This window comes from Nasonia vitripennis, chromosome 2 (assembly GCF_009193385.2).
Source record: "Nasonia vitripennis strain AsymCx chromosome 2, Nvit_psr_1.1, whole genome shotgun sequence".
NCBI classification, from domain to species: Eukaryota; Metazoa; Arthropoda; class Insecta; order Hymenoptera; family Pteromalidae; genus Nasonia; species Nasonia vitripennis.
This window is the reverse complement of record NC_045758.1, coordinates 3,632,635-3,645,111: the sequence shown is the minus strand read 5'-3', so window position 1 is coordinate 3,645,111 and position 12,477 is coordinate 3,632,635. Positions and strand designations below refer to the sequence as shown.

At 46.6% G+C, this 12,477-nt stretch overlaps 1 protein-coding gene across 4 annotated transcripts in view; it reads right to left on the bottom strand.

Moving 5' to 3' along the window:
• The window catches only part of LOC100119897 (neural-cadherin), an 89,897-nt gene that overhangs the window by 31,677 nt on the left and 45,743 nt on the right, over positions 1–12,477 (bottom strand). The gene's annotated exons all lie outside the window — the stretch shown is intronic.

The following is a 12,477-nucleotide window of genomic DNA, read 5'->3' as shown; positions in this document are numbered from 1 at the left end:
ATTCGTGTTTTCGGCCTGCTGTAAATGTAATTCCGAGCTGAAGAGTAATAGAGCGACAGGGAGATAAAGAGGAGGAGAAGGGAAATTAATCTTTAGCAGCGAGCGAGTTATGCCAGCGGGCCGCCGCTTGATTAAATGGAATGTGGATTGCTGTATACTACTGACGCTGATACTAGCTCGCACAGCCATATCTATATGTATATACACTGCGGGGGAGTAGAGAAAGAGAGAGAGAGATAGAGAGAGCTTACTTCGAACTTTGCGACGCCGTGTCTTTTTCAGCCTCTCACCCCCTCTCGCTGTTGAGAAAAAAGCCGAGCGTGTCTCGCTACGGCTGTTAGTTTACTGCTGATGCTTTGCAGCCTTAGTCTTTTGACGGCTGTTTTTCCCCTTTCGAATTTATGCGATCGACGATATTTATGGGGACTTTTCCTCCTGGAGACCAAACACGGTTTTTACAAATTGCGTATGAACGAACTTCCAACAACTCCGAAACCAGCACCCGCGAGCTACAGCGTGTTTTTTATCGAAAAAAACACGGGGCGCAGAATATATCTGTGATGGGCAATATAGAAAATTGAAATTCCCTTTTTCATCGAAACAATGGCGAGGATTTTTATTATCGCGAGCTAACAACTTTTCTACCTGCCGAGGACCACGCGTTTGTTCGGTGTATAACATAAGAATTTCACTCGGCCTCAGTCTCTCGACATGGCTCGAAAAAATTCAATCAAACATGTGTGCTGTGCCGTTGAAAAAGCGACTGCTTGATACGGGAGAGTAGACGTACGGATAATGCATTAATAAATTTCGTGTGTTTTATCTATAATTGAATTTAAATTGAAGAATTATTTTTGTTTTACGGCCAGCTGCGTTTGTGTTTCTTTTTTTTCTGCTGTTCCTCCTACGTATCCAGATATGGGCATAATTCAAGGGATTGAATCTTTGCATTCGACGTTAACGCGGTAAAATCGTGCGTTTTACCGTTGATTATTCTAATTGAATCCAAAATTTCCATTTTTTTCGGCACACACACAGCAACTCGTGCTTTTTAATAAAAAAGATCGCCGCGCTGCTCTGCGCAATCGATATTTCCGATACAGAGCTCGAAGTAATGAAACCCGCTCCGAGCAGTCCGTACTTTCTCGTTAAAAGCTGCCGTTTTATATTGTCCGCGCCAACTTTTGAATTGATAAGAAATATTCGCTCGAAACTGCTGCGCATCCGAAACTTTTATTTATTGAGATTCTTTACAGGATTCTAAATCTCCGTAATACCTGCTTTATCATCTATAATACACAGCGAGTGAAACATTAGACCGGAGCTTACCGAGTTTCGCGCAGAGCAACTTTTCAACGAAACGTCGAGAGTTTGATAACGGCCGTAGTGTAGACAAGCATCGCGAAAAAGCCACTGGTTGTGTTTGTCTTGCGAGTTACCGCGTTCGCGCTTCACGTGAATATATATTTCCCTCAAATAAGCGGCTTTTTGCAACGAAACACACAAGGATGATTGAGTTCTTCGTGATTAAAGCAGATTCCAAGCGAAACGTCTCGGTAAACACTCGAGGCACGTCGATGCGAATATCTGTCATTGCTCGAGCGGCATCTCGAAATAAAAAAGAAGCAGCTGCAATCTCGAATGCTAAAAATGTTCGATGTTATTCCGTAGCATTCTACGAGCTGCCGAGTGCTATAGCCAGGATTTTTACAAGGCATTCCTTGATTAAAATGCTCCCATAAATAAAGTCAAAAAGTTGCAAGCTCTGCTCGGGCGCTAACAGGCCGGAGTATATAACTCATTTTGAAACTCGCTTGACATTCGACTTCGCTAGTTCTACCCCCGGCAGCAGCAGCAGCGGCGATGGCAATGTGTATAAGGGACGTCGAAGTGTAAGTACTGGGGTATATAGGAGCGTCTTGGGCCAAGTTGCCTCTCGAAGCCATCGATTGAATTATTCCATTTGCGAGTTGGAGCGAACGCGGGCACGCGTATTGATATAAGTTTCCAGCCTGGCTGTCCCGAGACGTCGCCGAGGACGAAAATTGCCCCGTGTATAACGTATGTATACAGAGAGAGAGAGAGAGAGAGAGAGAGAGAGAGAGAGAGAGAGAGAGAGAGAGAGAAAACGTCGCGTCCCGGTTAGATAAACGTCGCGGATGCGTCCCGCGGACGAACCACCTGCAGCAGACACTTCTCGATTGTATACGAGTATAGGATAGGGGCTGAAGCACTGCAGCCAAAGACTCGAATTTACCCGACGCGTTATAGCCGTGTGTACATTTATACACGGGAGGAAAGCTGCGATTAGCATAATTGTCCTTTTACGCGCCTGTCGTCAAAACGTCCCGCTCTCGCGCGCTTTACGGCTATCGCTCCCTGCGCGAGCTCGTAAAAACACTAAGCTGCCTCTAACGCTTGCGCGAATTTCATGTTTAAGAAATTACTCGCTGTAATGCCTTGCGCGCGCCGTATTTATTTCGAGGACCAGGCGATGCGTGCTCGTAAATCAGCCGGGAATTTTTCAGCGTTTTTATTTTTAGGATCTTGAGAAATACACGTATTGTGTTTATCGAAGGATAATGATGAGATCATCGAGAATGAACGTATTCGAGTTTGCAATTATTTCAATTTGTGTAACATCAAGTAATTGCATTTCAGAGCATAACAGACTAATCTCGGCTGCTGACAACAACGCGCTTAAGGCCGAAATTATGCCTTAATTATCATTAATTAATTCGGATCATCAAAGAGAATCAACAAAATTGAAGCGCACTTTACTCTCAACCATCACTCCTGATACTTTGAAAGAAACTTCTCTGGCGATTTTAATAATTTCGTTAATTCGGATCAAAGCCACACAGTGAAGTATATTACGTATGCGCGCGATTCCAACACTTGTAACGTTTCTTTATTCTCTCGAGGCATATACTCTAACGAACATAAGGCAGAAACTTTCTGAATCATCGCTGCAGAGCACTTTGCGTAACGGCATTCGCTGAGAATTTAAAGAAGGAAGTATCGTTACGTCTGCTCGCCCAGTGCGTATACACTATACACACACATACACTCCGGCGAGAGAGCAACAATGGCATTGTCTATACGGCGAAACGTGCTGGCATTGTTCCGGATGTTTTAGAGCTTGATTTTAATCCGAGCGACCGAGTGCGTGTGTGTACGTTCTCGAACAAGAGTAGCTACTTAAAACGTCGTTGAAGAGAAATCGCAAAACCGGTACCTCCTCGCATTGGCCTCGTTACATAAAGAAAGCTTTTATCCAAAGCAATTTTTTCGAAAACTTTGACGAACGACCTTTTTCTCGGAATTACAGGTCAGCTTCAGACTGTATAGCTTGTGTGTACTGAGACCGCGTGTACACGTGACACGTACGAGCTTGCAACACACGGAGTTTATAACCGGTGGCATTCTGCGATACCACGTCCAGATTGCTTCCGTTTAAGGTCGGCGAGGTAATTTCCACATCTCGGCTATGCTCATCAGTGGCGCTTAAATTAAGAATATTCGAGAGAGAGAGAGAGAGAGAGAGAGAGAGAGAGAGAGAGATAGCTCGGCGAGGGAAGGACGTCGAGGAAATTTAGCTGAAAGCTGCTTACGGCCGCAATTTTCAGAGGGAGAGGATGTAGAGGACTCGGCGCTCGTCACTTGCTACTCGATGAAGATGGAGTATATTATATAGTATATAATACGGAATCTTTGAAATTGCATCCCGCATAATGTGCTCCTCGAATCAGGGCGAAAGCAATTACTCAAAGGCTGTTTAAATATAACCGAACGCGCCCGTCAGAATCAGTCGCATTGTGTGCGCGGCGAAATAAAAATTGAATCATCGCGCTTGCGCTGCCTGCGCGATAAGAAAGTGTATTTCTCGGGGAATAAAGATGAAAATTCGCTTCCTGCTATCGACTGCTGTTCCATTTTGTTATTTCCGAGAGGAAAGCCGCGGGTGGCAGAGACCTCTTCATCCTTGCGCGCATTCACGTATTCAAAAGACAGTATTCGAAATCAACTTGGCTGCGTCGGGAGAGCGCGCGTCCTTTTCGGGCCAAAAAATAAAAGCAAAAGCGACAGCCTCTGCGGATTTCATTCTGATTTCAGCCGGAAAAGCGCGTCTTTATGTGTGTCTGCGCGGAAAAAGGACCCCGAGAGCGAAACTTTAATTTCCGTCCGCTTATCACTGGCTCTCTCTCTCTCTCTCTCTCTCTCTCTCTCTCTCTCTCTCTCTCCTATACTTGAAATAAAAAGAAATTATTTTCGCCGCTGCGGCGTATTGGCCGCGCTCGCTTCTCCTTATTCCATCCGTGAAATATCGCCGTCTGGCATCGTGTTGCTAGGGAAAAGATCAAGGACAAGCGCGAGCAAAGAGTCGAAAAAGAGCGACGTCTGCCCGGAGCGATCGAATTTATGGCTTCTCTTTCTCCACTAGCAGTATATGGACAAGGACGACGTGTGTACAGTCCACGTCTATACAGAGATAGCGAGCGGATGTCCATGTACGCGAGGGGCATCAGTGGCGGTCATAGAGCCCAGAACAGCAGCAGCGGCCCAGCTCGACGACCACTTACGTAAGTGGATCCTACCGGAAGTGTGTGCGCGAGACAAGGGAATTGCAGTGCGGTATAGAGCTGGGCATCTCTCGTGCGCGCTTAAGGAGAGGCAACGAGGCGCGCATGCGCCCAACCGATTTCCGACGACGACGACGACGACGACGACGACGACGACGAGGAACGCGGAGAAAGAGTAGAGCTGCTCGACTGCCGCGGGGGTAAGTGTCATCTCGATGGCCGAGTTAATTCTCCTTTTCGCGAGACGAGGAGCAGCCCATCTAGATATGACATCGCTCTGCCCTTACTTCCGCGGTATATCGACCGGAACAAATCTACCGTTATTTCCAATTTATCGGTGATAGTTCGCGGCGGAAGGAAAATTCTTCCTTTCTCCCTCTCGTTCCCTTTTTATTGCTCTCTCTCTCTCTCTCTCTCTCTCTCTCTCTCTCTCTCTCTCTCTCTCTCTCTCTCGCACTTCTCCGCATTACTCCTCGCGCTTTTTAATGTAGCGCTGCGGATGAAATATCTCTCTCTCCCTCTCTCTCTCGCGCGCGTCGAGACTTGCCGATGGCGAATACGTGAATTTTTGCCCAGCTCCTTTGAAACTGTGTTAACTGCGATGGCTGAGCTCAATTTTTTTAACGCCGGTAAAACCTCCCTGTTCGATTGTAGTTAACCCCGGCTATTCTCGTCGAGCTCGTCGGGTTTGGTGCGGTTTTACGGGGCTGCGCGCGGGCGAGCGCTTGTTTTCCACCCGGAGTATGAGGATTGAGCTTTTTAGTCGTACTACTAATGAATAAATTTTCGCATTATTAAATTTCGCGCTACGCTTCTCGCTCGAATGTGCGGATTTGAATTCGCGGAATCAAGATGCGCGATGTTATGGCATTATTATTATTATGATATTCAAATTACGAGAGGTTATCACAAAAGATTCTTAGATGCTGAATAATTAACAACGGACGAGCTGCGTAAATGCATATAGTTTGTTGATTTGCGTTTATTAATATTTGAAATTCGTTATTTTTAACGGTGCGCTTTAAAGCAGATTTAACGCTAGTTTGAACAAACTGCAGAAAACAATGTATACTAAGCTCGCGCAGCTTTAAGTTTCCCGGATACATTATCACTTAGGCGCGTTGTCGTACGACGCAGCGGAGCATATATATATATATATATATATATATATATATATATATATATATATATATATATATATTTATGCTTAACTTTCGGCGACTCGTGATATAATACGCGCGAACATAACTTCGAGCGCGAGCACAACGTATCCAACACTGCAGCTGAAGAAATATGATAAGCTGTATATTTCGTCGTGGAATTTTTTACACAGCTGACGTTTACCGGATATCGAATTTCCACTGCGCGCGCGCGCGTCTTATAAATCACATTTTATTTATAATTCGATAAAGCCCTCTCACGAGAACGCGCAAAAATCCATCGGAATATTCGAGAACGATGTTGCGTACGCGCAACGACGTCTTTTTTCACCTGTGGAGTCAATCCGCTTGATTAATCCGCGAGCGCGCGCTAGATTCATTTCCGATAACGCTTTCATTTCGATGTAAATCGACCGCGCGCGAGAGTTAAGGATTACGCGCCGGGCAAGTTTCAATTCACGAGGATGTTTCAAGTCCTGCGGGGGCAACAGCAGGCGAGCTCGATATAGTTAACCCGAGCGCGCGATCGCGCGGAGCAAGCGAGTCAAGAGTAATTTTATGTTTCTGGGTTTATGGCTTTCCGATATTTCACCGGACAAAGACCGCCCGCGCGCGCCTGTGTAATTCACAGATAGCGTAATTCCATGTTACCCGCGCGGAAGTATTGATCGCTCGCACTTCTTTTTACGCTCTTGTAAAATCTCATACGAAGGAGAAATTGATAAGGGGCTGCTGCTACTAGCGCAGTTCCTCTTTTACCTCCAACCTCCCCGGGGGACAAAGAAAATTTAATATAACCGTGAACTGCTGCGGCTATTTTCTTTTACTGATGATATACAGCTGTGCGGAGCAATTTGTGAAGACACGGGGAAAAAATTAATCTCTCTTCGTGAATTTCGACGTAAACGTAGGTACTCGAGAGTAGCTCTCTCTTGATATTGAAAAAGTTTTGTATTTACCTGTGCCTCCTTACCGGCTGGGAGAAACAAAGAGATGAATTACGTCGCCGTGAGTTGCGTTAACGCGCGCGTGCGCGCGTCAGCATAGACGCAGTGTATATAATGATCGTTATGTTTATGCCGTGCGACGTTTAATGCTCGCTTCAAAGGCAGAGAGGGAAATAAATGGGAAAAATATTTTACGAGGTAAACGCGGAGAGTCAAGAGTACATCAATCACCCCGTGATCTACTTTAACGGTACTTCGGGAGGAATATATTTTCAAAGTTGGAGAGAGAGAGAGCTTCGCGCGTTGAATCTCTCCCGTATCTTTTAATGAGGCGTGTGTACGGATAACGGCCGATTCAACGAATAGGGATTTTGTGGAGTTGTATTGGAAAATCTCGTTGAGAAGTTGCAAATCTGGATTTTTAGGTATTTTCCACGACAAAGTGTAACGAGCAAAAGACTTAATCCTGGCTAACGAAGCTAAGGCGCGTTTTTGTATACTAAACGAGTGTAGGGATTTGAAATAAACCGCATTGATATAGCGACTTCGTCGAATACTACGTTATAATATTACCGTAATAAAGTCTGTCAAACGCTTCCTTTTAAAAACAATTTCAACGGGTATCAGCTTGAACTTATCATCGCAGAACTCGAGCTCTTCAGCACACACACAAACACACGCCTGCCTTCTGAAATTTGATCGATGCCACAACGTTACCAATTTCCAACCCAAACTTTACCAGCTTCTCCGGATTTTCGCCCGAGTCACGTAGCTAGATTGATTGGCGCGAACTTTCTGCCCTCGCAAAAAGCAAGCCGCGCACACTGACCACCGATATCCCTCAGTTGTGGCTCTGTAGTGTTTTAAAAAACCGCGCTACTGCGAGTCATAAAAAATCCTTATTAAAAGTAAAGCTCGACTCGCCGCCTGCGAATCTCGCAGTCAAAATGAAAGCGAAATCGCATTGTGTTTTCTTCTCCTCCAAGATAGAAGAAAAGAGCGTCTCCATTTTCGCGATCTATTATATCCCCGTCATTTGCGCACTATTCCATCCGCAGAGACAGAGACGCTGCAGACGGACGAATGGAGCTGCTGGGAAAAGGAATAGGGCGTTCCTCCTCGGTCCCGTGTGTACGGGCTATATATACATCGCGTTAGCATCGACCTCGACTGCAGTCTCGTCACGTTCGCGCCAAAATCTCATCCTTGGGGACGACGCACAGCGAGAGAGAAGTAGATCAGTTCCCAACGCATTGTCGCTCTAACGCGAGACGACGCTGTTTTTCCCAACGGCTCTCTCCTTCTTTCCTCGCGTCTGCTTTATTATTTCGCGACTCGGACGCGCCGAGGTGTAGTTTTGGCATGCGCTCCCGCGCGGATCCAGTCGGCTGGAAGCTTCTGCGCCGGACAGTTTTATCACCAAGCGCCGGTTTTAATCTTGTTTATCGCCGCATTTTGATGGCCGGAGGTATTATCCCGCTCGAGACTACGCGATTCTCGTTACTACGATTTGTTTGTTGACTCATGAGTGTTTAATTGATATAGAGCTTTTTTTCGCTGCAAGCTCGTTAAGGGCTCGTTTTATCGTTCGCTGCGGTACGCATGACGGACTTTCGTTTCATCAAAATTTCTTGGTAGTAATTTTTATATTGCTTAAGAGGTGTTGCCTGTAAGCCGAGCTCAGAAAATTCTTCGTTCGCGCAGTAAAAACACGGGGGGAGCTTTTTTGCAGGAAAAAACCTGGAACAGGATTGTTAGTAGGTCACTCTCGGTAGTAAATGGAGACTTTTTTCGGTCCGCTGGCCAAGCTGTTTGTGATTTCGCCGTAAGACTCCTCGCGCGGAAAAAAATGGCGAAATCCCTGCAGCGGAGCTTTATGCAAACCCGGCGTGCCCAGTGTTCTACAAAAACGTCCTGTACTTTTACGCGAATGGAAAATAAACTGGTTGGCCATCTATCTACGCATACAGAAGTCGAGAGGATTTCCTTGGAAGGCAAATAAAGCGATAAATTTTTCCTCGAATCTCCATCAACGTTATTTCGAAGTATACTTTCATCTGGAAATCTCCGAAAACGCAACACCCGATATAAATTCATGTACTTAGCGCGCCTAATTTGCATACAAGCCGCGCGCCGGCTTCTTCTCCGCGTTTGTAAAATCTATCTTCATTTATACCTACCTCCTCGTTATTTTTCCCCTGCTCGATGTTTATATCTCTCTCCTACACACACATAGAAAACATTAATCCACCTCGTCCAGTATATATACAGCGTTACAAAGCTCGCGCAAAAACTCGCGGCTAACTTCACATCCTCGCTCGAAATTTATATACATCGGTGCCTTTATTCCGCTCATTCCCCGGCGCACTGTACAGCAGCCCTTCTTTACGATATTGCCGGAGCAGGCTTGATTAGAAGTACTCGCGCGGGAATACCGCGTGCACACGTGACGCGTATACCTACAAGTCGACTTCCGTCCGATTTCGTTTGGGAAATTCGCACCGGTAGGGAATTAAGTTGACGCCCCGTGTGTATGTGTGTATTTACGCTGCTGCGGCCAGTGTGTACTCTGTAAAAGCTCGAAGCGCGTACATCTACGCGCGATGTGTATACGCTTTGGTTATACGACGCTAAGCCGTTCCTCATCTCGGACTTCATTATACTAACTGCCGCGGACGTATTATAGCTAGTGGTGTGAAACGTGCGTCGCATGTTTGGCCTCGCTCTATGGCACGCAGAGGATGTGTGTCTGTTGTAAGAGGATAGAAACATAGTTTGACTGCAGTTCCGCAGCGCGCGCGTGGAGAGCACGGCCAGCGAGAGAGAGAGAGAGATTTACAGAACGTAATGTTGACATTCTAAATCAGCGCGAGCGAGGATTCTCGCGAAATAGAGAGATTTCGAAGTGCGCGCAAAAGCTGCGTGTCCGTATATTATGCTTGTTGATTTAGTGTTAACAACAACGACGACACGCTTCTCGAGAAGTTCACTCTCGTTTGTTTATACTTGATACGTGTGGAAGCTGTTTAAAAAGGGTATTAACCGCGTGTCTGGAAAGGCTTTCATTTCAAGATATTTTATTTACAAGCTCTTGCGTGCGAAGGCTGAGGGGAAAGCCGGTTTGCCTCTGAATTTTACACCAACATGCGCCCAAGCTCCAGTTCTCCCGAAAACGTTCCGCAGCGAGCTTTTCGGGTGTTTTTCAAACATTCAAAAAGCCGCGTAACTCCCTCTTCATAATTGACAAAGCGAAAGCGCGAGGAATTCGAGCGAAACTTTCACCGACTTTTCACCAACCCTGCACACGCACACACAGCGCACGCAACAATGCAGCGTCGGTAGGAACAATCCAAAGTAACGATCTCACGACTGGCTCTTGCTCCTCTGTGTATCAGGCGGAATTCAGCTATCTCCGAACTATTTCCCCCCGCCCCAAACAATTATTTCACTATTCCGACGGTCCGCGCCGCCGCGTTCATCCTTATAGCCCAGCTCACGTATAGCCGTACGCGCGCGAGTGCGACTGGTGTATAATAATACACGTTGCTGCCGTTGCTGCTGCTGTTGCTGCAACGGCGATATTTGCATATTCGCGTCTCTTTGCGCGACGATATCCGTATCTCGGTATCTCGCGCGAATAAAAGCAAACGCCGCAGAGAGAGAGAGAGAGAGAGAGAGAAACGATGCAGTGAGCGGTAAAATATATCGATCTCCAGACGCGCACAGGGGTAGGTATATATATTCCGCGCGAGTATTTCAACTCGCTCGCTAGCTATATTCAAGGAGGCAAAAATGACGGAAAAAGATGGAGCGAAGAAGAGAGAGAGGAAATACGAGCGCAAAGTACGTGCCATAACGGGCCGACCCCGGAGAGAATCTCCTCTCTCTCTCTCTCTCTCTCTCTTCGTCTTGCTGCTGCTGCTGCTTCTTCGTCCTTTGCCGCACGACGATTTATAATTTCTGCCTTATCTAGCCTGGCTGGCGGGTCTCGCTCTGTCGCATCGGCGCTGGGACAGATAGAGCCAGTGGTACAGCTGCTGCTGTGGTCGAGCTGCAAGCTCTCCCTCGGAAAAGGAGGAGAAGACCAAGCGACCAGTGCGCGGGGAGAAATCAAGCCGAACCGAGAAAGAGAGAGAGAGAGAGAGAGAGGAAGTAAAAAGCGAGATGGCGCGCTACGGAGTGTGTGCGCACATATATACCGCCAGGCAGAAGACTGCTGCAGTCGGGGAGAAATGGTCCGGTAAACACCGCGAAAGAATCGCGATCATTATTCCCAAAGCTCCTTAGTGTAGAGCGAGGGAGGGAAAGGGAAAGATCTTTTCCGCTCTCTCTCTCTCTCTCTCTCTCTCTCTCTCTCTCTCAGAAAAAAAGTAAAGGAGGGGGAGAGCAACGCCGATCGAGTTTAGTTTTTGCCCCCTTCAAAGGGCCATACTCGTTTACAATGCTTCGGATGCTATTAAACCAGAAGAGGCTGAAACTTTGCTTCCACTTGTTACTCCCTCTCTCTATAGCCTCCGGCGCTTCTTTTTTCGAGGCGTCTCGGGGAAAAGTTTCGCCTATACACAGAGCGATCCGTCGCCAGAAGGCATCTCTCTCGGCGCGCTATCTGCGGTGTGTTTATTTCGCTGACTCGCGCGCGGCATTTGTTTTCGCTTCGAAAGCTCTCGCCGCTATAGCTGCGCGAGCTTTGTTCCTCCTCCTCCTACTGCCGCGCATTATAATGAGAGGCTTTGCAGACCGCCGAGAGATGTATACACGGCTGCGCCCTGCGTTAAGCTGACCGGACTCGCAATAAATTGAGGAAAGTTGCCGCAACGAGATTATCTCTCGCGGAATTTCCAGAAAATTATTCCGAACAATTGCGCCGCGGCTCAGCGACATGTGATTCTCGTTTTTTTTTCTTCTTTGTCTCCCTCGTTCGTCGCTTGCCGCCGCGCGGAAGCTGTTATTTCGTCGGAGCGGTGATTTTAATTCCCCGTCACGTCGCCTTTTATCGACTGCAGAGCTGTTCGTTCTTTTATTTAGAAGTGCTCTACAAAATGTGATCGGATGGGCTATAGGCGCGATTTTATAATTCGCCATATCGGAGATTCATCGAGCTCGATAGACTGCTGCGTAAACCTCTTATTTCTGTATTTTAAAGCCCGAGTGTAATGCATATTGCGCCGCTTTGTTATATGATGAGCATTCGTTTTCGAGTGCCGGGATATGGGTCGGACTGCGATTAATTCCTCATCCGGAAATCATTTATTGCTTTGTGCGCGGAGCAAAACTGCGAAATCAATCGAGTATTCCGATATAGCGAGTTTCTTTCGATCAAAACGAGAGAGACAGATGCGAAGCTCGACGATCAAGCGAATGAATAATCGAGAGATTCCGCACGGGAAAAGTAATTTCCAACAAAGTTGCACGAGCCTATAACATGCAACAATGCCCTGTCTCTCTCGCGCGCTGACTATAGAGGCGCAGGAATTTGTTAATAAACAGCGCGAGCCATGGAGAAATGCAAATTATCAAAGGACTAGTTATGTATAGTAGAGGGACTAATTAAAACTTCTTTATTAGGCGCTACGTCGATCATATTTTATAAAGTTCCAAACTCTTCGGGGCTAAGCTCGATAATACCCATCTTTGATCGGAATTCTCGACAGGCGAACGTCAAAGCGTCTGCGCAACTTTTTCATCTCTGATCATTAGCTACGGTATGCGCTGCTTTAGGGTGGTGTGTTCGTTAATATGATAGACGCACGTTCAACAATAGTCTCACTATATATACGGGAACCGAGG